At 42.4% G+C, this 26,791-nt stretch overlaps 1 protein-coding gene across 6 annotated transcripts in view; it reads left to right on the forward strand.

Moving 5' to 3' along the window:
• Positions 1–7,175: 7,175 nt before the first annotated feature.
• Positions 7,176–26,791, forward strand: part of SHOC2 (SHOC2 leucine rich repeat scaffold protein) — a 70,665-nt gene continuing 51,049 nt past the window's right edge. The window contains exon 1 of one of the 6 annotated variants that reach the window (XM_064464137.1): positions 7,176–7,273. The gene's annotated coding sequence lies outside the window, so the exon portion shown is untranslated. Of the gene's footprint in view, positions 7,399–7,814; positions 7,932–16,508; positions 16,527–26,791 lie in introns of those variants that run through there. The other 5 variants (XM_064464139.1, XM_064464138.1, XM_064464136.1 and 2 more) reach the window with 5 other exon arrangements.

A 26,791-nucleotide genomic window follows, 5' to 3' on the forward strand; every position in this document is an offset into this window, starting at 1 on the left:
ATAAAAAAACTTGGCAGCACGCTGACTGCTTTTCTTTCCTCATGCTCCCTGCGACTGTGACAAATGCATGTCATTTTCCTGATCTCACATTTAGCTTTCAGTCTCTGAATCAGAACACTCCTTTTGTACAGCACCCCCCACACAAGATCAAGATCAAGGCTCCTGTGCACTACTACAATAATAAGCATTAGGGTTGCTCACACTCACTCTGCTCTAGTTTTCCTGGCTCTGGGCGGAAGGATTTTCATGATGTCCTTTTGGAAGGTCATTCTGCACCTGAATGATCTGGTTTTCAGGTTCTTTTTCAGAAATCTTCAACTGAAATTTTCCTTTACAGGCGTACTCCCTATAATGCTTGGCTCCCCGACTGAGGGGATTGTTGGGGTTGTTCTTTTCGCTTCCCATAACTGAACTGTAAGATTACTCATTTCATACTACTTTCTGATTTGTTTTATTTTTCATCCATCTCTTTCCTGCAGGAAAGAGCAATTTACATAATTATTTCACTGTGGAATTGACTTCAGGCTTTACTGCTATTTGTCACCATTCAGGAAATCCATCCTTGGCTCCAGGAGAACACTCAATCCCTGCTGACAGTCTGGAAGAGGGAGAGAAAATAGCAGAGCTGCAGCTATTAAGACCAACAGGAAAATACTTTATTCCAACTCAATTTTCCCTTCTCAAATTACTTTTAAATAATTTTTTTCTCTTTGTGAGAATGTGAATGAGGGTTGGTTGGTTGTTTTCCTGAGGATTCTCCTGTTCAGCTGATCTTTGTTTTCTTCCACATTTCAGACAGTGGAGCTTGCAGCAGTGACAAGATGTAATCCCGAGTAAAACTGCTTCTGCCTATGGCCTTGGTTAACCTGCTGGCAATGATACTTGCCTGGGCATGGGGCAGCTGGCTTTTTTACACAGCTCAGCATGGATGTGCTGCCACTCCCAGTCACTTTTAGGACACAGTTGAGTTGTTTACAGTAATCCTAAAAAAACTTGTAATAAAATTGTTCTGCCTTCCTGGGGCCACCACTCCCAGAGACCTTTCCCCTTTCCTGGCTACTGCGGGAGCCTCCTTCCTTCGGCTTCACACCTTTATCAGCTAAGCATGATAAAAGTACAGAACTGGTTGTCTTCAGACTCTCCCTTTGAAGGACAGGCTATGCTGCTGCCCTGCTGTGGCTACTGAGGACTGGAGGATCAGGAGGACAACAGGGAAGTGGAAGCCTGCTCCCTGTTTTACGCAGGACAGAGGCGGGATATGCCCTTCTATGAAGTTCAGCAGAGAAAAACTTGGGCTGCTTTCACACTTGCATTCCTACATACCATGCCATACCAGTCAGCCTTGTACTGATCTTCACAGACCTTTGAAGGCATGAAACGACATGCAATGTAAATGAAATCTAAGCCACACCATACCAGATTATTGGTGCCAGCCAGCTTTAGAAGGCTGACACAAGAGCCAAGTGAAACAGGTACAATGGTGGCAGAAGTCTTGTACCACCTGCAGGCACGCAGACCTACGCAGCACGGGAGTCCAACGGCAGCGTGCGGCATGTAAAAAGCTGGTGAACCCACAGCCACTTAGGCCTGAATGCACTTTCCTGGGGAGGAAGTGGCTTTTCCCTTGGAAAGCTCAACTCCCCAGGGTCTGCACGAGGTCAATGGAAAAAGTGATTTCTTCAGAATGTGATTCAGAGTGCCTAAGTACAGCTTTATCTTATTGACTACAGGGGAAGCTTAACCTCTGTAGATTTAAACTAGATTTTGTGAATACCCATCCCTTCTTTCCCCTTAGTTTTGGGAGTTATGTTAGTCCTGGCCACGGTTAGTCCTGGACATGGTTAGTCCTTGGTGGGCACACTACCTACCGAAATTCAGGTGCTGCAGACCCAAGCTAAAAGGAACTTGTCCACCAGCACACAGAGTGTCCTGTTGGATCCTGCTTTGTCCTTTCGAGCTACCCTGGGATGTCAGAGATGGATTTGCAAGTACCAGAAGAATGCAATGAAGCCAAGAAAGGTTGGTTTCTTTAAGGATGGCCTGACTGGAGCTGGAATGACCATCATCTGTTTCAGTTTAGCTGAGTTTTTCATTCCAACCTTCCTCTCCTTTCAAAGTACAGACAACTGAAGCCTTAAATTTGCCCTGTCTTTCACTGTGGAGAAAAGTAGGAGTTTCTAACAGCTGACACTATCCCATCTAGAATATCTACACTAAAAAATACAATTTATTGTCTGTTGTGAATGAAAAAGCTCTTCCTTGTTTCTGTTGTTTGTAATGTTAACTTTGAAAGAGAAATTGTTTGAACTGCTTGACTCTCCATTTGTATAACTGAAGATGAGCTTGCTTGATAGCCTGCTGGATTTGCAGTGTTCCCTTGCACTAAATAAACTGAAGAACTGCTGGCCCTGGGGCAGTTATAACACAGCACATACCTGAAAACGTTTGTGTGCAAACAAGTAAATAAGAGAAAATAATTTCATGCATAGCATTCTGGATCTGCTGTTTCAGCATTGATATGCCCCGTCTTTCCACCTGGAAGAGCTCCTGTAAAGGCCTAGGAAGTCCGTTCAAAAAATTGCTAACAGCCTGACAGATAGGCAGCTAATGAATAGAAAGTTGAAGCTGGCAGGACCAGAATTGTTTTTCACATGATAGTTTTACAACCCTAAACCATACTACTTGTTTTTGAGAACAAAGGTACCTTAATCAAACTCTGACCTCTTATCCTACATTTGCTTTGTAGAACCAACTGGAGGAAAAGGCAAAAATAATTTCTTGTCACTCAAGTAAGCACACCTAACTCTGAACACATAAAAGGAACAGGCAGTAAAACCAGCAACATCTTACTGTAGTGTATCCTTCAACAGCGAACCACATTTTGAGGCTCCCCTTCTTTGTATCCTTCTCTGTATTGCAACAGCATCTTGCACCAGGCAGCTTTCGGTCTGATGGGGCAGCCTCTGATTTCAACGTGATGGATCTTGTCAGCTGCTGCGTTGCAGAATTAGCCTCTAGACATTGACAAGGGCTCTGAATGTCTATGTGCATCCCTCAGCTATGGCTTCCGAGCCTAGCAGCCTTCCTCTCTCTCCAGGTTGTGCCAACTCTTCCATCCTTCCCAGTTTTTGTAACCCCGTGATGAAGGCAGCAGAGCCAAGATTATATTCAAGGGAAAGATAGAAAAGCAGCGAGGAAGGCATATACTATTTTTGTGATCTGTATGATGTTTACAAAATGAAATGGGCTTCATCATGCCTTCAGCCTTCAAAACATGCTTCTTTTCCCCCAGAAAAACTGAACACGCTGCAAGCTTTGGCTACGAGACTGAAGCCAAACTTCCAGCAGACTGATGATTCAAGAGAAAGGAAAGGAATAGGACAGGGCAGGAAGGTCTGGGTAGATTGAGGTGTAGATGAGAGGAAGATAAAACCTAGGACAGGAAATTTGGAGGTTTGAGACCTGATAGAGGGAGATTTTGATTCACAAAGTGAAACTGTGAATTAGAGATTTGTGCTGAGAATGGCTGGTAAGGAACTGGCAGCAGGGGAGGGACAGAAGACACAGCAGAACTGAGTTTGCCAGTACAAGGAGATGAGAAGGAAGAGACAGGAGTATCAGGGGAATAGGCGATGAGATGAAGAACCAGACAAGAGACTGAACCAGGACCTGGCATGGGGAACCAAAGTTGGAGGCCCTGTTGGAGGTTAAGAAAGGAGAGACAGGCTGGGGAAGGAACAGGTGATTGACATCTGAAAGCGGAGGTCAGGCACAGGTGGAGGGGAAGGCTGCGGGAGGCAGCCCCACTGGGGCAGAGGAGGGGGCCACACAGGTGGGAAGGGGCCCAAAGGGCTGTGCTTGCTGGGACATCCTGACTTCCAGAGCTGGATGTGGAACAGAGCTTTCCCGAGGCTGGCCTTGACATTATCCCAGCCAGCAAAGAATTTGCCTCTTGTGCTGTGTGCCCCAGTCCACAGTGCAGAAATGACTTGAATTGAGTGTCCTTGGATGAGGCAGCAGCAGCTGCCTGCCTGGGGGAGGAGAGTGGGCTTTCTTATAGCTAGATGACAAAAATTTTACAGTTGGGAGGAGGTAGTGAAAAGGCCACATGACCAAGAGAGAAAGGGTCAATTAATTAGTCTGGCAGCCACTAAATTAAGAAAAGGCAAGTGGGGCTTTTATATCAGATGTATCTGAATTCAGTCAAAGATGATTCTGAAGTTGCTGGAGTGATCTAGTGGTCAGCTTAAGGAAGCGTAACTAATTAATTGCTTTGTTGTGTAAGAGCTGGCTCCTAATAAATCACATTGCTTTGTGGAAACATGCTTGAAACAACTGTGTAAATACTAAATAGCCTTGGGAATGGTCTTACGAATCCACTGAATAATCCAAATTCCAACACTCATCCCCCTCCGCTGCTGGTCTAGATGGAGGATAGCAGTCTGCTGTTGCTGTTTCTCTGAGTGAAAGGGGGAGAGGTCTGTGTGGGGCATATAAAGGTACCAGCACAGCTGAATAACCAGGGAGGTGTTGTGATGCTGCATGATCCTGCACCCACAGTTCTCCTCTTCAGGAACACAGGAAATGCTACAGGTGTGACAGGAACATTATGAAGGTTGCAAAGCCAAGCATTTAGACGTTAGGCAATGTCCAAATAAAATTGCCAATGAAACCTTAGTTCAGAACCTGCACACATGTAGGTTATGAAATGCTCATTAATTATACTTCCCCTGCTGTTCACTTCAGTGCGAATGGCAGTAATTCAAGATCTTTGCACAGTTCTGTGGGTTTTCTGGGGCAATGGAGACTGAGGAACCACTGACTTACTGGCTGTGGATCTATCTTAAGGAGAGGTACTCAGTTGCAGTACCACAAGGTTCAAAATATGGGCTTGTCAGTCCCTTAACTAGTACTGCTAAGGATTGCGACTCTCATACTCACCGTCTACATTGGACCGTATCTCTGTTGATGAAGATTTAGGGACAAAGTGCTGGTGAAGGCTGGGAGCATGTTGGCGCAGAGCTCTCCAGCATCCAGTAGGAGGCTATAAAATTAACTACTCCATTTGCGCAGATTAAAAACACATCTTGTGCATATGAATTCTGTCTTTGAAAAAATATCTGTTCTGATTGGGAGCACAAGTATTAGTGTAGTATTGGTCTAATCTCATAGGACGTATTTAAGGAATTGCAGCAGAAGGGTGGAGTTATCAGTGTAAATTTCTTAGCTGATTCGTCGTCTAGTGGCAATTGTCCTGTTATGCTTTGTATCAGCCTTTCAGTTTTATGTTTCATCATGAAAAGAGTAAATGAGTTTTTTTGAGTATCAAGTAACTTTTTTTTAGATTTCAAATCATATTTTTGAAAGCAAAGCAAGTAGAAACAGAAGTAAAATCTCTAACAGAACCACATATCCTTTGTACATACTTCAATGCTAGAGCAACTGGGCAGTGGCACTTTGCACAATAAGAGCCTGAGAAAGGTAAAGGAGCAGCACACAGTCAGCAAAACATTCAGATCCTCCCTATGTATGGTGAATACATGCTATGGTCTTTAATACAGAAGGTGTAGTTCTATGTAGACATCTTTGTATGTTCAAATAAGCTACACAAGAAAAAAATTATTTCAGACTCCAAGCTTTTCAGGGCGAAGTTTGTATTTCCATGTCTTATGTCTTGTAGGGGATCCATGCACTGCCTGTGCTGAACCTTTTACTGAGTAATAACAAAAAATAAACATCCAGTCATTGTAAGAAATATTGTCACTAGGAAGTTTCACCTGTTTTCTGCCCTGTGACCTATTATGCTGAAAAGCTAATTCTGCTTTTAATGCTGTCCAGAATTTGTTAGCAAAAGAAGCATGTAACCACATTGAACTGTCTGATTTGCCAAATCACACGAAGGAAATGGGCAGAATCCAGATAATCGAATATGAGTAGCCTTGTTTCACTGAAACTAGCCTCCATGGTTGCCGAAAGTTGTAAAAAAATGATGGAAGTAGCAGATACTTAGATCTGACTATCTGATGCAGGAAACAGCTCCCAGATTTACTCATGGTTGTGATTCTGCTGGGGTGGCTGCTCTTCCTTTTGAATGTGAGCCAGTGGGACCAGTCCAGATCTGCGAGTACTGAGATCAAATAGTAGGATCCCACTAGCTTTAATGTATTTTAGAAATTAGAAAGTTGAGCTATGACTGCAGTGCAGAATCCATCTAGGCTTGAAAGGGGAACTGATTGCAACCACCTGAGAATTTAGCATTAAAAAGAAGCTAAACCTTTCTCAGCAAAATACCAAAATATCTCTTACAACAAGCCAAAAGAGAACTTTCTTTTAAATCTCATCCGAAATCAAATGACAGCTGGTTGCAGATGCTCTGTCACACTTGAGTGTATTTGTCTCCACAGAGGTACGGTTGCCACCTTCCGAACGGCTACCACCATTTCTTGCTGCTCCCAACGCATGCCTTGCAAGGCCAGCTTGGTCGTGCTCAATTTGTGGTATCTCCTGCAGAAAGAGTAGTCAGCACATCGTGTTGTGAGGTTATAGCAGGTGCCAGCTGAGGGTGGTCCCAATTTTGTAGAAAATGGAAGTATGGGAACGTCGTAGTGCCCTGGTCCGTCTCTTTTGCAATGTCTGTAGCTAAAGGTGACCCGCAGCGAGAGCGGGGTAGCTGTGGGGCACGGGCAGCACTGAGAGCACCTGCTTCATGCGAGCTCATTGCGTTACCATTTCTGACCCTGTCTGTCCCGGGCGGGAAATTCCCCAGTTACAGAGCGGGACTGGTGGGAAAACACTTCCTACTTCTTGTGGTACTTCGGCAGGCGGCAGCCAGCGGGGCCGGCGCTGTGGGCTCCCCTCCTCACTCGGGGGAATCCTGCCAGCAGCTTCCCTGCGCCGCGGCAGCGGTGACACCAGCGGGGCGTGCGGCCTCGGGGGCTGCGGCCTGAGGCAGCGCGGGGCTGGTTCCCCGTGCGGGGCTGGATCCCCGTGGGGGCCGCAGCGGTGGGCCCCGAGGGGCGGCGGTGGAGCGGGACGGGGCGGCCGGGGCCCCGAGAGGGGTGGCAGAGGCGGCGGGGAGCCCCGCCCTACCGTTGGGCGCCTCACCGCTGACGCCGCCGCCACCCTAGGAGGCCGGTGCTCCCTCCCGCCCCGCCCCGCCCCGCCGCGCCGTCGCCAAGGGCAACCCCGCCACTTCCGCCCGCCGCCAAGATGGCGGCGGCGCCGTAACCTGGAAGCGCTCGGCCGCCCCGCGCTCGGCGGGTCCGCCCCCGAGGTGCGGCGGGAGGTCTGTGGGCGGGGAGTCCCGTGACGGCTCGGTGCGCAGGGACGGTGGCCGGCAGGGGCGGGCGGGAAGGGGGGGGGGCCGAGCGCGCCTCGGGAGGATGGCGGAGCCGCACGGTACGGGGCGGCGGGGCCCGGGGCCGCGGCGGGCTGGGGGCGGGGGCTGGCGGCGGGGCGCGCTGAGGCGGCGGCTGACAGCGGGCAGGGTGGGCCTGGCGGCGGCTGGGGGCGGCGGCGGCGGCGGGGGAGGCGGGGGGCCGCGGGCACAAAGGCGGGGAGGGCCCGGGCACAGGTAGGCGCGCGCGGGGGGGGGGGGGGGGCTCGGCTGAGCTCCGCGCACCGGCAGCCGGTGAGTGCCCGCCCGGCCGGCCGGTCCCCCCGGCGCGGTGCAGCCCCGCCCGGAGCCGCGGGGCCCGGGGCAGGTGGGGCGGGCTGGGCCGGGCCGGGGGCGGCCGCTCGCCCCGCTCCTCCGCGCTGCCGGGCGATGGCACCGGCCGGCCGCCGCCGCCACAAAAACAACAACCGAAAGAAAGGAGGAAGCTCTGTTTCACAGCCTCACCTCTCCTCCTCCCCGCCAGCTCCCGGTTCCGAGGGCTGGCGAGGAGAAATGTGAGAGGCGTCGCGGGTGTGTGGCGGCACCGAGGCTCCGGGTAAGGATTACCGGCGCTCTGGGTAATGGTTACATCTGCCGCCGCGCCCGCCAGCGCTGCCCCCCGCCCCCCCTGCCGCGGGGCTCTTTTCCTGCTTCGCCCGGCGCGTGTGTGGCAGCTCTGATGGAGCCGGAGGGGCAGAACCCCGTCTCCGAAGTCCTCGCCTTCTTGCCCAGCCAGGTGATCTCCCCCCGTGTTTGAAACGGAGAGGTGTCGCGGAGAAAGCGGTGCGACAGCTTCCCGCCTGTAGTTGTGGCTGTAGAAGGTGTTTTCACCGAGTTACTCGTATCTTTCTCTAGGAGACGGTTAAAAAGCTGTAGTAACCTTAGGTAAGGTGAACGGCCATGTGTGTTGACTAAAACTGCGACCGGGTGTGAGCTGCGCGGAAATTCAGCAGAACTCAAGTTTAGTGGAACTGTGTCACTGCCTGGCTTTACTGGCTTATTTAGGAGCAGGTACGGAGATGGAATCAAAAGTCGCAATGTGTGAGAAAACAAAGTACTGAAGTAGTACTAGTAAATTTCTAACTCACGCATTTGAAATGGGCTATATGGAAGCATACGTTGTGCTCCGTTCTGCACATGTGCAAGCACCTTCGAGGCAGAATATTCATGATCAAGGAGTTGTAATTGTGTGTATTGTCATTGCTGCAGTACTTGGTCTGGATTTTTTTGGACTATCAAAATAGAAATGAAGATGGTTTTACTAATTACCTTTAGGGTCTTAATTTTCTACGGTTTCTTGTTTGCATGTTTGAATTTCCACTTATTGTTTCTTCTTTTTACCTTCTAAACTGTGGCTTTTTTAATCACTAGTCATTATTGGATGCTTCTATTTATAAAATCAAGGGCTTAAAGTAGGTGGTGGTCAAATTAAGTCACGCTTATTTACAGCCATATTTCAGGCATATGTTGTATGGTGATCTTGATATAATCCTAGCCTGGTTTTGGGAAAGATTTACTGCATCCTATGAATTTGTTATTACACTGTTGTGCATACATTTTAATTTTAGTAACACTCTTATCCTCTTAATTCCTGTTGAATGATTTGGGTTTGACTAGTTTGGTTTTCTATGTAATTATTCTTTGCTCTGGATGAGTAAAATGGGAGATTATTTTAGTAATTTGAAGCTGGATTCCTTTTAATTTAGGCTAATGTTTGTCAGCCATCAGGATTTCTGTATGTGTGGCAAGGCAAAACATGTACATCAGGCAAAACTAATTTTGTATATAATCTTGTAATACAGGAAGATGATTCCAGACAAAGCTCTCCCTGTGTCCGCAGCCTTTGAGGAATACCGAGGAATCCTCAAAGAGGATGCTGCCTTCTGACACATCCCTCTGTTCTGCTCTTTCGAAAAATGTTAAACAATCCCCAACATTTTTTTCCAGGGGGTGATGGCAAGGGTAGGGTCGATAAACAGTGCTGATAGCAAATAGCTGCTGTTCCGGGTCTAGTTTTTCCTTTCCAGCGTGACATATCTATAAGGCAGGAGGTACTGGGAGGGGCGTTCCTTTGTTATGGTGACACTTAAATCCCACTGACGGGTGTATTCTCCTCCAGGAATTTTGTGTGATTGAAGGGATTCCTTCAGATGATGAATATTTTCTCCAGCTGTCTTCCTGCTCTCTTAGCCTGTGTGCAGAAGTTAATTGCTCGGAAGATCGCTCTGTGTGTGCCTTTTAGGAAACCCTTGGATTGGTTGTTACTTAGCTGTGGCTTTCTAGAAAAGAACGTTTCTGCTGAAGCGGGGTGTGTGTGGTGGTATTGGCTTGTCACAGCGCGAGCCGGCGGCTGCCGACCTCTAGACAGCACCCATGAAATAGGTGGATGTAGGTGCTTGCACGTGTGCGTGGTGCTCCTGCTTGCTAATTGAATTGAGGCTGTAAAAAGTATCTTCTGGTTGTTGTGAACGAGAAGGATCACATTTTGTGATCCCCTCTTGGCAGGGCTGAGGAAGCCCCACAAATAAGCGAGCTGTCTTTCAGGAAGGTTTTGTATGATAAGGAAATAAAACTGCATGAAGAGATCTCAAATGTTTCCAAAATCCTGTTGTGGAGAATCTGGGTGGGTGCTAAAAAGGAGCCCTTTTTCTCTAGCAGCAGGTTCTCCTTCGTGTCTGAAGAAAGGTGAAAAACTTGTGTGCGCGGAGGGAAGGGAAGGCAGAGCTCGCCCCTTGCCCGCCGCGCTCCCGGGACGGCTCAGCCCCGATACCCTCCTCAGTGGGTGGGTTTCAGGTGGCTCCGTGCTTTGCCTGGGTGCAGGGTAGCTCCCGGCCCATGGCCGGTAACATGTACCCGTGCCCAGCCCGCTGTACCCTCTCGCTCAGCCTGGCTAGTGGCGTTTCCCACCCAAAATGCTTTGAGGCTCGTTGCTTTTTATTTTACTTTTTTGTGCGGCAGCTTTGTGGAAGCTTTTTTAATTGAAGTGAGTCGTTCTTTTCTCTCTGTCATTGTAATACCTTGTATTTATTTTTACTGCGTGGAACTGCATCTCAGAGGAGATATTTCTGTCTCTCTTTTTCTCGTGGGTTAGTGTGTGTGTGAGAGGGCTGGGGAGGACACAGTAGTGAAGATTAAACAGCCAGTTGTAACAAGATTGTACAGATAAAAAGAAGCCGTGTTTACGTTAAAATTGTACCAGCTGACATAGTCTAGGCTGTTTGATACAGTAGTTGTGCTATGTTACAAAGCCTACCGGGCTAAAATGTAACAGGTTGTATAATAAGCAGGTAACGTTTGTGGTATTAGCTATTGACTTTAATTTGCTTGTTTTTTGCTGCATTGCTTGGGCTTGACTGTGTTGTGAAACACACAGAGCGTACTATTAAATCTGGGCATTCTCCAACACCAAATTTGGTTCAATAAAAGCATTTTCAGTACAGCAAAACTGTGTTCTCTGGGTAAAAAGGGTATTTTAATTACTAAGAATTTTTCCATCATTAACATCTAGGTAATGGATATGCTTTGCACAGAAATTATGCAGTGTTTGTAATGTCTTCTAAAAAAGTAATTTTATACCACATAGTTAATTTTAGACTGTTTAAAGATCGTTGCAGTGTAAGAAGTACTTTATCTGTATTGCTCTACAAGAGAAATACATATGAGAACAGGGCCCATCCTATGATTGTAGACATGCTGATAGCATGAGAATATGTTAAGAGGCTGTGAATTGGCATAGATAAATACTAGGATGCATGGTCAAAGAATTTCTTAAAACCATCTGGCATGGCTACATACTTGGTTCTTTTCGTGCTGTTTTATTGTTAAAGGTAGACATGTAAAAAAAAAAATAAGAAAGACTTGAACATATTCGGTTTTGCTTTTTGGTTTCTCTACAAAAGCATAGTCTGTATTCCCAGAGAGCACGTACATTAGATCTTAATTTGCCTGCCTGCCTCCCTTTTTGTTACAAAAAGTGCTGGAGAGTATTTTTTTTTTTTTTCCACAGGAAAGTATGTAGCTGGATTTTTATTTATCGTTTTTTAGCAGAGTTGAAAGTTTGCTACTTGCCTGTTAGTGGTGGTGGGGTTTTGCAGAGAGGAGCAGCCCTGGGGAGGTGAGCTGTGCTCTAGCTCAGTTGTGACTGGAGCTCACAGTAAATTGGTTGTAGCTTGCTCTTACCTTTGCCATGCTAATCCTCTACGTGCTTTTGTGTCTTAAAATGCTTCATATTCTACGTATGAGCAAGGTACGTAGAGTGATCCAGCAGACAGTATTTCCACGGAGCACTGTTGATTCCATAGATCTTGTATCCGGTTCAGTGGACCTGCCTACCCTGTGGTCGGAGGCTTTTTGTTATGCATGCATCCTAATTGTTCTTTCTGTTGGCATTGTACATAGACTGAAGGGGCTGTGCACCAATGCAAATAGCCTTTCTAATACCTTATGCATTTGCATTATAATGGCTGCATAAATATTGCAGCACATCTCAGTTCACTCTCCCTGCTTTGACTGCTAGGCTTTAAAATAGGTTCTTTCTGTAGCACAGATCTCGTTGTGGTTGGTATTGCTTTGGAGAGGAGTTCTGAAGCGCATCTTTATTAGATAGTGAAGCCTGTTTGCGATGAGCTGCAATTTTAACTTATCCATGTTCTCGTCTCCCACTCCTTCCAACCCACAGGTTGATACAGGCACTTGGGAGGGAAAAAAATTAAAGCTTGAGCAGTTTTTCACCAACTATTTCTAAACTCACTATATTTGGGGTTGTAAAACACGTTTGCCTGAGACTTGGTTTTGCATTTATTTCCAGAAATCCTATAGATGTTGGTGGGAATATTTTATGCATTAGGAACACGAAATATTGTGCCACCATTGTTTTGGTGCTGAAATGTTCAGTGACTTATGACTAACTTCACCAGAAGCACCCTGAATTTCCTTTGAACGTGTTGATACAGTGCTGTGACTAAAAGCAGACACTCTTTTTGGGAACTGGTGGCAGATTGCCGTCACCTATCTGTGAAAAGTTTGCTTTAGAAAGTTGTTAAACACAGCAGCGATTAGTATCACTTACTTGACTCTTGGTGATTAGTAGATGCATAGAGACTTTTTAAAATTATCATAGAATGCCATCTTTTAAAGGTTTGAATTATTTTCTTGTAGCCACAGCCTTGTTATTAATGTATTGTGTCAAATTTTGGGAAGGGTAATGTATTAAACTATTATTTATATTTTTTGGCTAATCAATTACAATCCTAGGGTTTGCTCAGTCTTACATGGTTTAGTTTGTGAAAACTGCAGTAAGAAAGGTATGTTTAAATCAAATGTTCTTTTTTAACATATATGTATATCTGATATTAGTTTGTCACTCTCACTTGTTTGCACATATTAAAGTGGTAGTAGTTGCTCAGATTAAGGATATGATGCATGAGCCTGTTGTTGGAACTAAAGTTATGAAAACAGTTTTGTGAAACAGTAAGTGTTAGTATTGCAAGGAATCATAAATTTACTTAGACTTCTGTATGATGATTCACTTATGAAGTATTCTGCATAGTGCTGCAAACAACATACATATTACTATGATACAGTATTTTTAATGTATCCTGTCAAAAACTTGTGTAGAAGTTTAGAATAAGTATTTATAGTGATGTGCATGGGAATGCAAGGTTAAATAATGTTGAGTGAAAGAATAAAAATAATCCTGAAACCCTGACACCTAAGAATCTTAAGCTATAGTATATTTACACTTCATGTGTACTTGGGTTTTAAATATCCGTTAGATATTACAGATAAAGTTGGTTTAGTACCTCAAAGAATATGGCAAAACCACTTTAGGATTTGCTGTTGTTTTTAGATCTATGCTTTTGGTGTTTCCATCCTAACAGGAGTTAGGATTACATCAGAAATGGAAGAGGTGGTTCGTGACAGTTTGGTCAGAGCGATCCATTGGTCTGTCATGTTGTGTTGACTGGGATGAAACATAAACACATTTATTACTTTCATGAAGTACCAGCTGACTGGCAACCAAAAAGACCAGGGCCCAATATTTATTTGTAGACGAGGTGCAGCAATGATGGTGGGGAGTTGGACTTCTCTCATTTCCTTTTCCTTTCTCTTGTCTGTGTCCCAGTCCTCTAAATCTTGGCAAATACGGGATTTTGCTCTCTATTTGGTATGAGGCTTCTCTCCTGTGACTGGCAGCAGTGGTAGCCTGTGTAATTGTAGCACGTGAACTGTCCAGTCTTCTGTATAGTAAGATTTCTCACTGTTATATTTTTTTCTATGCTGAAAGTTAGATTATAATCTGTTTTGGAATACACAGCATTAATGGTGTTTACTGATAATTCTCCTGGGAGGAAATATTCATGTTGTGTCAAAATACTTAAAGCAAAAAAACCCCATTTTTTTACTGTTTTAACTGTTGCATAGATTTTGTTTAAACAAAAAACAGTAATTCAGTGTGTCATTGTAACTTAAAGCTTCTATAGCACAGCACTGAAGGTCCTGGTAAATTTGTAGATAATTGGCTAGAGCTATACATGCAGTGCAAGTGCAGGTGCTGTGTAAAGTGCTTTGTGCTGCCAAAGGGTTCACGTTCTCAGCTTCAGTCTTATTTTTCCTTTGTGTTATACTTAATCCATCAAAATACTGGAGTTTATTCCATCCTCATTTAAAAACAGCAACAACAACAAAAAAACCATAACCCCTCCACCCAAGCCCCAAATTATGATCTCTCTCAATGCCTCCCCCCAGCTCAACAACCCCCCCAATCAACCCTCAGCTGTCCAAGGCAAAGAAATAATTGAGTAATATTTATTATCTTCATTAGATGAACCATTGTATTTCTGAAATTGTGATGGTAGAGTTTTGTGCTCTTTTATATTCCCCTTCCCCCTCCTCCTTGAGTCAGCCACTGCAGAAAAGCAGAACTGTGTGTTTCTTTTAATTCTAAGGGATAACCGCGCAGGGAAGAGTCTTCTTCAGATTTTTGTAAATGCCAAGTCCTGTTTAGAAGCATTTAGTTACATGGAGTCACTATGTGTAGTAGAGAGAAAATGACTTCACTAGCAAACTATATGGCTCTTGGAGGCATCAGGTGGCTTAATATGTAAACAAAAGTCCACAGCAGTCAAAAATAGATCTTTATAAAAAGAAATAGTGCATAAAAAGTGACCTCCTAAACAAGGAAGTGAAGGGCTACCAGAGAATCCGTCTATGTAGTCCTGCAAAATGCTGATCATAGCAGAATGAAGGACTTACCCTGAAAACCCATTTTGCTGTTGCTTCTGACATAGCACTTAGAGTATGTGACTTTTTCAAATGTTTCTTTTAGAGAAATGATTGTACAATCAAAGGGTTTAAAGCCAAGCAAAATCCTATAAAATATGCATAATTTGGAGTGATGTGCACAATTTTCTTACTGAAGGGATGGATGGGTTAAATGAAGTCCCAGCTCAAATGTTTTTTGTTTAATATCCTAAATCTGTGACAGTTACTTTTCTAATAGATTTTAAAATCTAATGGCTCTTGTACAGTGTTTGCAAAACCTAAAATATTTCCTATTAAAGCAAATTTTATAATACTGGCAGTTATATGAGTTATATTGAATTTAAGATTTTAGATTATTTCTTTTCATGAAAAGGGAGATTTATGTTAGTAAATAACATGAAGTAAGACCCATGAGAACTTGTCTTTCTGCAGCAAATTTTGTGCTGGTAAGTCCCTCTAACAGTTTTGAACTCTTGGGCAATGTGCAGATGGCAGCACATTTCAGGTTATCGTATTTGTTTTTCATGGTGGGCTACATATTTGCATTTTGGCATATTCAAACAATTGTTTGGCAGCTTTCTTGATAGCATGTTGTGTGTGGTGGGCCTAGTTAGGAAGGAAACAAAAGTTTAAATATTAGAGCCATGAGTTGTAATTTGCATAATAAATACAACCACCTGATTTTTTTTTCCCCCATTACTTCATACATAAATTTATTTTCTGCGTTTTAGGTCATGATTAGGCATGTCTTTACAGTAGTAATTTCTCTTCTCTCTTCCCCGTAAGAAGTCTTCAGAGAAATGTTGGTAATTATGTCTTGCATTTAAACTGTATGCTGTCTTGTCTTTTAAAGCTGGATCTTTGCAATCCAGCTCTTTTGAGAAGCCCTAAGTCATACCCAAACAGATATCAAGGTTTCAGTTACATGTTCTCACTGTAGTATCATGTTTTCTTCTTCTAAACCAAGATGCTGTTTATTGAACCAATTAGCTGTTGGGTGCAAGCCAGAACTTTCTCCTGAAATCAGAATTAATGAATAAACAAATTACACTGGAAAGATTTCTGTTCTCAACGGGCAGTGACAGTTAATGTGTGACAAGGACGCGGTTTGTATCCTGCAGCCTCGGTGCCTGTCTGTGCCTGTACTTGGTCCTGCCGAAATCAGTGGGGTAAACTTTTGCGTATGGATCGCGTGGTCGCGTTATATATTTGATGGTATGTCTGTCTTGGAATGTTTTTGAAACCGTTCCAGCTCTTCTGTAGCTGGCAGATGGGATGCATACGCCTTCATTAACAAGCAGTTAACTCCACTGGTACGACTGTATTTTCATCATGCTCTGGGTCTCTGACTTGGCTCTTTCTGTGTTCCAGCTCCCACTGTTAGTTCTGCTCCCTCTAAGAAAAAAAATCAACACTAGCGTTACATGCTCCTGCCCTCCTGTGGTAACTAAAACCTGAATGTTTTTCTCAAAATCAGGCTGTGTAAAAATAAAAGAGAGAGGAGAATAAGGAACTAGTTTTTCTCTTCTGGAGCAGCTGCTCGCATCTCTCAAGATGTACATTTGCTTTTGGTGAAGTGTTGTGCTTCAAAAGCCCTGAGAAAATCAAAGTAATTTCTAAACTTGCTGTAACAGTATGGAAAAGGCCTTGTAGCCTATAACAGTTTGAATTAACCTTCTGGCATTTTTATGTGATATGCACTATCCCTTTTCCATTAGAGTAGAGAAACGAAGGCGCAGAAATTACAGGGAAGACCTTTAACAGTGGCATTGGCTCTGCCTTCCTTGCTGTGAGTTGGTGGGAGCTGAAACCCGGTTCCAGCATGAGCCTTGGAGAGCCTGCCTGGCCGGGTGACCCGCGCCAAGCTCACCACTAGCAAGGAGCAGAGGTGGGTCCCAACCCCAAACTCACTCATTCCAGACAAGCAAAAGGTGGAGTGAGGCAAACAGGTGTGAAATGGTTACTGCTGTGATATTTTTATGGGTAATGAAAGCCACGCAGAGTAGCATGTTAGATCTTCAAACATGTGGTTTGATAGCAAGTAGTCATGTTGCCTGAAAGGATCCTGAAGTGGTTGTAGTCTGTATGTGACTTTTCGTTTCTTTAACAATTCTCTGTATTAAGAATACTAAAAGAAGGCTTCTGTCATCCTAGTTTCAAAGTTAATGGTGTATATAAACTATGGGCGTGTAACTCCAGTCTCTTTAGGCAAATGTTTATGCGTTATTCTCAACATGTAAAGTCTTGGAACGAGAAATCTGTGTTTGTCACAGCTTTCACTTCTGTGACTTCCAGTGTCTACTGAAACTACTTAAACCTGCTTCATGTTAGCAGGAACTCTTTCACAGTTGGCATGCCATTGATTCTTTGGGCCAGCTTGTTGGCTGTCTTTCAAAAATATTTAGGATTAACTGATCTGTTGTATACCATGGTAATCTAAAAGTATGCTCTAGAGCAGCATCTCCTGATTTTTCCCATTGTTTCCTACTATTACAATGTCATTTTCAGTCCTCCTTCATCTATGAAGCCCTGTAATTAGCAGTGAAGGTACACTATAGAGTACTAACAAAAAGAAGTGCTCCAGAATAAGTTTCTGTAATCTTCGCTGTAAATTTCATATTTTGTGACACAAAAACAAGTGAATGCAAGGTAAAATGGTGTGGAGAGCATGGAAGGTAGTAATTTCAACTGCTTGTCTCTGTTCCCTTATCCCAGGGTAATGTGAGTTATGCTGCCAAGTAACTGGTATGCTGGAGTTATTCCGTTTGAGAATCTATCTAGAGAGATAAAGTTTTCAAACAAAAGTAGAGGGAGCGAACCTGGACTGTTTGTATGTGAGTGCTGCTTTCAAAGCACTGCTGATTGTTATCTAATGCTTTTCTAAACAGGAATCTAATAATGGTTTGAACTTTTCTCTTGCACTTTTTCAATGAGAAAGCCCTGACTCGTTTGTCGTGTTTGGAGACAATAAGCAAAGGATGATGAGCTGTGGAAAGAGTTCTGCAGGGGTTGTGTGTGGCTGTAAAAGCTCATGAACTGAATTTCAGGGTCTGTTTAAGTGCAGAGTATAAAATAACTGCTCAGACCCTTGTCTCCTATCAAGAGTGAGTTTTCTTTCCTTTCTAAGCAACTTCCTTAAGCAGTGGATGGTGAGATGGGTGACAGTCTTGGCTATTTTGATTATGATATTTATATAAATTCACTGTTGAATAACTTGATTTATGAACTTAAATGAGAGACTAAGGAACTAGTTAACAAGTTTCCCTTTGTGGGGTTGTACTTTGATGGCTCTTCCATATGTACAGCAGGTGCGTGTATATATTCATCCGGTACAAACGCCTGCTTTTCAGGTACCAGAAGTAAATGGGCAGAGCTTGGTTAATAGAATTGGTTAATGCTGAATATGTTACTTTTTGCCCGGTTTTTGACCTCTTTTCAGGTGGCTGGTCTAATATGAAGTTTACATTGATCCATTATAGAGATGATAATTCCAGAACCCCAACACTTAGGATTCGTTTGGATTCCGATTTTCCTTGCAATTACCAGCTAGCGAGCACGAGTTGTGTTATCAGTCAGATTGGGGGGGACTGGTTTTATGGTCCTTTCTTCATCTAATGTGACTGTGGGGACTTTACATCTGAGAGTACAGTTTGGTTTTGATTATTATTAATAGGCAGCTGTTAGCACTGCCCAGCGCTTGCAGCCTAATGTAAATAAAATACCCCAGCTTGAAAAGCAGTGACAAAGTGAGATGATTTTTTGCTAATATGAAAGCTTAAACATGTGATCACAGAGCAGGCTAATGAGCCAGTGCAAGGAACTTGGTTCTTTTAAGTCAAGCTTTTCATTTACCTGTAAGGCTCACTTTTCAGTATGAGGTGTTCTGATATGCTGGCACCATTGTAATTGTACCATTATAAGTGAGCTGTATATATATATGGGGGGAAAAAAAGGGGGGCGGGATTACTTTCCACTGTTTGTGAAGTTCACTGAATTCACTTGTAGATCACACTATTTTAGTACTTCTCGTTCTTGAAGTAGTGATGTGGCTTTTATGTAAGTCTTTTAATATTTGAAACCATATCTAGAAATAACAAGTAACAAATTGAGAGCTCCTGATGATAATATAGGTAAGGAAGAAATTTTAACTGGAACAGATGGATTTTTTCAGCTCAATTTAGATTTGCTGTTTTATCTTGCTTTTATTTGTTACTTATTTTAAATAAGACTTCAAGAGTTAAGCATGCTTTTTGTAATGGTCTTGCTCTCTAGAAATATCTGATCTTTTCCCCTGTGTTTAGGTAAATTTTTTTCTTTGGGGTTGATGTATCCCTTAAGCTAAACTGTGTTCTGTTGACTCAGTGTGTGAAAAACTATTTAAAAGGAAAATCCAGGAGATGCTGCGTTGCTGTTGGGGTATGGCTGTAGCTCTACTTCTTGTTAAAGTGTTTGTTAGCTCTCCTAAGATGACTTTTTAGTTGCTAGGTTCTTAATAATTAAATTTCAGTGAAAGCACAGATTTTAATGGCTCAGAAAACCCACTCATGATCATATTTTCTTGCAGTAGTCTCAAACTTTAATGGTTTTTCTTGAGATACCTGTGGTGAGCAGTTGGTTTTCTTATCATAGTTTCTTTAGTGGAAAGATTCAGGTGTCCTCTGTTGGCTTCGTGCTTGTTTTTTGAGTGTAAGGATGTGCAAGCTTTCGAATCTTTTTGTAAAAGATAAAAGCAAAGGACTGTGTCACTTAGCTGAAATAGTAAAATATTACATTCTCATTTTACTTTAGCACTCCACTAAATAACTGTTTTGTTGAAAAATAGCCAAGTTCACTGCTGATTGAGTTGCTGGGGTTTTTTTTTGAGAGTTGCTCTCTAGTTCTGTGCCTGTGTTTGGGAACTGTTTATTGGTATATGAATACAGATCCTAAAAATAGTGATCAAATGCAATTACTGTTTGCAATTATTTCTATCCCAGAGGGGAAACCCTAATAGGTGCAGCCTGTAGGGATCTTGCTTTGCCCTAGGGGTCTGTAACAGTTCCAATTTTACAGTGTACTGGATTTGTAGTAGAATTTAAATTGGTTGCTGATAGTTGATAACTGAATTCCAAATTCAGAGAAAGATCAAACTCTAATTGATGCTTTTCTTTTTCAGAGATGCTAGGTTTTCTTTTTGCTGATTGAATGTAGAGTGGAGAGCGAAACAGCCATTTCCTTCTTGCTTTTTCTATTCTCTCCCTGACATTGAAAATACTGCATTTGTGGTGCCATGTGCAGATATCTGAAGTCTGATTTATGGTCACATGAACTCAGTAAGGCTTGCTTTTAAACAAAAACCCAAGCCTTTTAAGCTTAGTTTTAAAACTGATAGTTTTTCAATTTCATTTCTGCTGAAGTTTTTATGCATAACTTGCATTTCTTTGTCTTGCTCTCATTCACATGGAAAAATGTAATCTATGAAGTGGTGAATATTAGTAAGCTCTGTTGCATTCTAGAGATTTTTGTTTCTATTTAATGTTCAAGCTTGTTGTATCTCTATTAGCAGCTTCATATATTGCATATGCAAGCATGAATATTATGTTGGAGCAGGCAGGGCAGCATAGCTCGGTAGTGGTCCACAGGCCAGAATTGCCTTGAAGGGCAATGATTTGCTTCCTTTTTCTGAAGGAGGGGTGGAAGGGCTATTTGGGCAACAAATACTTCAAGCACTGACGTTTTTTTTAGATACCACTTTGTAGCCTCATCCAGCTTGCTGGACATAGAAGTACCGTGGCCAAAGGATGGAGGGGATAGGCAATTTTCTAGCAGATTCCTGCAGAATTATGGTGTGATTGTAAATATAAGAGAGGAAGTGGACCCACAAAAGCATCCTTTTGAAACTATCACATTCTTCTGGGGAGAGATGAAGAGCTCTTGAATTAAAATGATAGTTTATTAATAAATGTTAGAACGAGGAAAGAGATGGTACTGTGTAAGATGAATTATGCTGAAGAAAGCCTGCAGTAATGAGCTTGACTGTGGCAGGGATCATCTCTGGCCTGGATTTAGTAGTAATGTTATTTGTCTGTAAAATAAGCTAGAGGTTGGTTGTGAGAGAAGTGAGCAGTGAAACGGTATCATCTGCACAGATCTGACATGAGGAATTTAGGAGTTAGATGACAGCGCACAATGTGTCGAACAACAGAGGCTGTGGTTACAACCTCTTTCTCTCAGTCATGCTTCCAACTGGTGATCCTCACAACCACAGATCAAACTTAGCCTTAGCAAGCAAGAATAATTTAAAATTAGAATTTCCTTGTTTGCATCATGTCTGAATTTAATCCCCTTAGGATGCTGAGTTAATATGAAGTGATTTTAATGTGTATCTTCATTTTTTAAAAAAGAAATCTAAAATGCATGTTTATAACATTTAATTATACTTTCATACTAAGCCAATACTGACAATTGTCAGACCAGTTATGTTACTGGGTGTAAGAATTACAGAAGCTTTTGGGTTGGTAGGATTTCATGTGATACAGACAAGCAATATTCAGCTCTTAACATTGCAGCTTCTTTTCCACCTTCTGTTTGAAGAATTATTGTCAGAGAATGGAAGGAGGGGATGAAGGAGGAATTGGGTGTGGAGAGAAGCTGCCCCCATTTGCACAACCTTATGTCCAACAAACACAGGAGGCTGAGGCTGGTAGGGAGGAGAAGGTTTCATCAGACACGTGCTAATCCTTCAGCCCTGCATAGGAATAAAAGACTTGATGTAATTGTTCTGTTTCTTGCCTTGCAGCAAAGGGAGGGATGGAGAAAGGCTTGGGACGGGATGGAGGAACACAGCGCTGGCATGTTGTGCCTTGCTGCAAAGGGGGCGTATGCTGAAAAGCTGGTGTTGGCCATGCCCTGTTGCAGGGAGCAGACGCATTTAGGTCCTACCCACCATGTCTTCTCCAGTTCTGTGTCCTGGCAGTCTGTCTTCTACTGCTCTCTGCTCATTATTCCTATACTTTGTCATACTTTATAGTTCCTTGCAGTCCAGTACTTTTGCTCTCACTTCAGATGCTGGTGGTTGTCATCTGACTTCTGCCTGTACCTGTGCTCACACTCCCTTTCTGGTCCTTTGTTTTCCTTGCAAGTGTCATTCTGTGTGTGTGGTTTTTTTCCTTCTGTTCCCACTATTGTAGGGATGGTTGAGTAAAAAAGGAACAAATATGTCACTTAGGTGGTTGAAATACTCATCTCTGGCCCTGTGCATCACAGGGAAAATCCAGGCTCCATCACTTTGTTGAGCTGTGTGGTGGAGGATGGGTGTGGTAGAGGAACATGCTGGGAGGAGCTGAGAGCAGCCCTCACCTCTGTAAGTCAGGAGCTGATGTGGGCAATCTGAATTCAGTGAATCACCTGTTCTCAGCTTGCACTGTCTAGTGCAATCCTCTGGTCCATTTCTTTCATATGTACAGATTTTGCAAGGTACAAGTATCTGGAGACCAGCAGGTCTGGTGAGGCACTATGTTGTGCCTGAGCTAAAGGTTGCATTTTTCTTAGTCATTTGTCTTACAAAAACTTTTCAATGTTCACAAACAGATCAAATGATTCCTTGCTGATTTTCTTACACATTTATAAATGACATCTGTTTTTTGCCTAAAATGAAGGGCAATAAGGTACAAGAATGTCATTCATCATAAATAGGCATAGAGTACAATTTTTTTTTTTTTCAGATTTTGCTAGGGTAGTGGTATGAACTTGCATTTATCTTTAAGCTAGCCTCCTTTTTCATCACTTTTTTTCAGATTTCCACTTATTTATTAGAAAGGGATGAGGTAAAAGGCTTATTATTGCATGGTATTTGCACAGTGTTGTATAATTCAGTTTGTGTGTCTAAGTTTTTTCCATTACTTTTTTTTCAAATTAACATTGCTGCTACTTTCTACTTTTATAATACCCAAGCCTTTCAAGCATGCTTAAGAGTATATCATGCAGTTGGTTTTTGGCAATCAGAAATCATGTTTTTCACTATTTCTAGAAAAATGTAATTGAAGACCTTTTGTATTTTTTTAGAAGAAAAAAAGAGGGATGCCTCATCTGAACAGATTTTGAAGAATCTGCTTGGAAGTGATCACAAGGGTTTTCTTTTTCTCTTTTTTTCTTTTGAAGAAAAACATCTTGTTCCTGTGAAGATACCCAATTTATCATGCATTTTCCAGAATTGTTAGTACATGTGAAATAATCTTTTAATCAGGCTCCTAGTTACGAGCAGAATAGCATTCAGTGCCGTTTGGAGTCTTTTGGGTGTCAGGCTGGAGCTTAAGATGTTGTGTGGTTAGGGCTCCTTGGCAGCAGGAATGAGCATGAGAAGTATTTGTGGCAGGTCTGGACTTCAGGTGGTTCTTCATAGGAAGGTGAACAGAGCTTGCTTTCTCTTCCATGTTTGTTTCAGTTCTATCTTCTGTCCTGGGAAAGAAATCTCTGGGATCTGTACAAATTCACTAGAATCTGTAAGAATGTGGATGAACTTGCAAGAAATTAAAATGTTGTAATCCTTGTTTTTATTTTATTTTGTAATGCTAATGCATTAAATGCTGATTGGGGAAACAAAACCATGTAAAAATGAAATAAAAATACTCTAAGAAGTTATGAAAATTAAGTTTGCAATATAAAGCAGTCAAAATTAGGCAAGTGTGAATGAGATGGCTTCTAGCGCTTTAGGTGACCATGCTTGTCAGACTGTGTTTAATAAATATCGTATTACTACATACTTTGCCTTCTTTAAGACCCCTTCTCCATGCAATGTGTAGGAGCAGGAGTGGTGTGTGTTTGATTACTGTCTTGGTATTTTTATATCTGTGATATTCTCTTATGTGGAGTTTCTTACCAGCTGCTTCTTGCCCGCCACCCATGCTCGCCAGCCTCTCATTCCTGTTCTTGTTCCAGCTCCTGCCATTTTCTCCCTTCCCTGTATTTCTCAGCTTACCGATGTTCCAGGCCACTGTGGCCCCATGGAAGGTGGGGAGGGCGGTAGGAGGGTGTCTCAAACAGATAGGAAAAGGCCTGTTCAGCCACTGTGCGTTTGACTTGCTTTGTGGGAATACCTTATATCAAAAGAAGTCAGTGTGTAGGAGTTGAGGAGGTGAAACAGGCTCAGGGGTTATGAAATACTCGTCTCTGTTGCCAGAGGAATTCCTCACAGCTTTCTTATTAGAGGTTTCAAAGTGGCCAGGATTGAATATGTGGTGAAATTTACTGTGGCACCAGACATCATCTGAATAGATTTCTAGTCCCTAATCTAAAACAAAGCCATCATAGTTGTTACAAAATCAGTGTTAAGGTTACCTTTGACATGAACAAAGCAATGTGCTTTTACCAGCTCTCAGACTTATAAACAGCTAAATGAAGTTTTACCTTTTCCCTCTATTCTCATGTCCCCTCAAGGCCTCTCTCCCCAACCCTGAAACACCACCAAAAAAACCTGAAGGGCTGGCAGGCAGCTGCTGGTGAATGTCAGCTTTGAGGAGTGCAGTCTAAAAAAGTTCAACATGATTGAAGAAGCCTTTGCCACAGAGCATTGGCTGTATATAGCTGTATGCAGTGCTACCTGAATCACCTATAGTATGCATTTATTTGCTTAAATAGTATTTTGCTTCTTTATGTCGTTACTTTTACTTCTATTTTCCTCATAGGGGAAGACAGGTGAAAGCTTTGAAAAAGGCTTGGGAGCAATTTTATTCTTCATCACCTTGTCAGCCTACATTGCTGTGGTGCTGTTAATTTATGAATTTTCCCAAGGCATTTCAAAGTTGCTTTGGTTTCTCCAGCTGTGGGTAAGCATCATTTCAAGCAGTGGTGCAGGATGGTGGTCTGTCCAGTGGAACCTGAAAGCTGTTTAACCATGGGCAGCAATGCAGCACAAGAGGGTAAGGACAGGGAGAGGGAATGATGCAAAACGCAGTTGAAACTGCAGGGAGAATCTGGGTAGGCAGAATGCAATTGACCTTAGAAATGTAGCAGTTAATGAGAATCTAGCTGGAGTAGACACACGTGGTAGAGAAAAATGCCATTTCTCTTGGCAGTTTGTGGTTCTCGCATGTGAATAGGAATACTCAGAGAGTAGAAGTGGTCCATCATATCAAGTTTAGGCAAATGTTCGCTGGAAGAGAGAGATGAGAGCACTGTAACTTACATCCAGTTATCTGAAATGTAACAGTTTCTTTATACTCTTGTTCTAGCTATATACTAACTTGGCCTGAACCAGTTTGCTTTCACCAGGTAAAATGCGTTTATCTGAGAGAGTCATATTACAAAATCAAACAAAGAAACCTCACTGGAAGAACGTTGGTTAAGCAGTAATGGGGGGAAGGCGTGTAGATATTTTTGGGGTTTTTTTGTTCAGAATATTCTAAATTTGTTTTGGTTTCCTGTAATATTTAAATATATAACATAAACTTTTGGAAAAATGTGCCATCCCGAAGAAAACAACTTGAGCTGATCATTGTGCAGTTTTCAAATAAATTTTTAAATTTCATTTAGTTGTAATGAAGCAGAAATGTACACTTAAGGTGGAGCAAATTTGATTCTGGTTATGGTTGTCTTCTCTGTGAAGAATGCTGATCTGTTCAAGGAGATACTTATTTTCTCAGAGCAGGTTAGATGTAAAATATGTTAATGATTTCTAAAAGTGAGGAGATTTATAATTGGAAACTTGTGGGTAAATAAGTTTTTTTTTTTTACTTTACCAGACACTTGTATATCTTCCAAACTCTCACGTATGTTAGTTGGAAAGTAAATGTTATTGCATATGTCCTTTTCTCTACATTAGTTATATTTAAACTAGGTGTTCAATAAAACAAATATATCCAAGCTTTTCTCATCTTAGCTGAAGATCAAGAACCGCAAATAATCTTAACTAGAAACCAAATTGAAAAGGAGCCAAATATTGTGCAGTGCCGAGCTGCCGTATGTAGTTATTGTGGCTTTGTCTGCCAGAACATAGAAGGTAAAGAACCATCGCTCCTTTTCATGTGCAGAACTGCGTTAAAAGCACATTTGAAGTTGATTTTTAGATAGGCTTTTTTCCTAGCATAGTAACCCTCTGCAAAGGGATCTTGTGACTTACACAGTCACTAATTATGGTCAGAAAATTCAAGAGACTGAACTTTGTGAAATGGTCATAATTATTACATAAAAGCATGTTGAAGATGACCACACTTACTGCACCAAATTCAGAGGCAAAGAAACAGAGAGAAAGGCTACAATAAGGAATATTTTTGCTTTTTTGCTAGATAATTCTGTGTTGCTGGTAGGAGCCAGGGTAGGATACTACCCTAGATAGTAATCGAGCAATGTTTTATTTGGCTGAGATGGGATTTAGCACGTGGTTTGTCTCAATTTCTGTAGGATCAACATAACTTAAGTTGTTGATAATATAGATAATTAGTAGTTAATATATTACTCTGTTGTTGCTTTGTGTGTTTACTTTCTCTCCTCCCCATATTTCTTTTGTTTCCTGTTTGGTTTTGTTTTGATACACTGTTTTTATTGCTCAGAGGAAACGTTGAATAAAAGAAATAGTCGATGCTGGTTTGAAGTTTGCATCATCACCTTTGGTGAGACCAATGCCATTTTCTATCAAATTTGTAACAAAGCCGTGTGTGGCAGGCTGCTTCCTTTGAGGGATCTGAATGGTAGTGCCTGGGTGCTGCGTGGTGGTAATAATGAAGTTTTATAGTGGAAAGTTTTTGCTACAGCAGGGTGATCTTTGAACAAAGGAGGGCACCGGGTAGATTGGAGCACTTGCTCTTGTGGAAGTTTGTATCCCACTATAGATGCAGAATTTGTATAGTCACAGAAATGAGAACTGGATTTTCCTAGACTAATATGTCCATTTAGAATAACCTTTTTTAAGGCATATCTAGTTATTACGACCTGTACTAAGACTGGGAAATTTGTTTCATCTAGTAAGTTATGATTTTCAAATTTCATGTATTATGCAGGATCACACAGCCTGCTGATACAATGAGTTACCATGGAAACAGAGACATGCAGCCCAAAAGGTACATGCTGGGGGACCACACATGCAGAAAGTACCTTTTTACATATTAAAATAAGCTGCTGCATGGAGTTAGAATTCTTTGTACTTGCTCTTAGAGTCCATTTCTACAAAAGCATGAAACA

The sequence above is a fragment of the Phalacrocorax carbo genome, chromosome 12, assembly GCF_963921805.1.
Source record: "Phalacrocorax carbo chromosome 12, bPhaCar2.1, whole genome shotgun sequence".
In the NCBI taxonomy this organism is placed as follows: domain Eukaryota; kingdom Metazoa; phylum Chordata; class Aves; order Suliformes; family Phalacrocoracidae; genus Phalacrocorax; species Phalacrocorax carbo.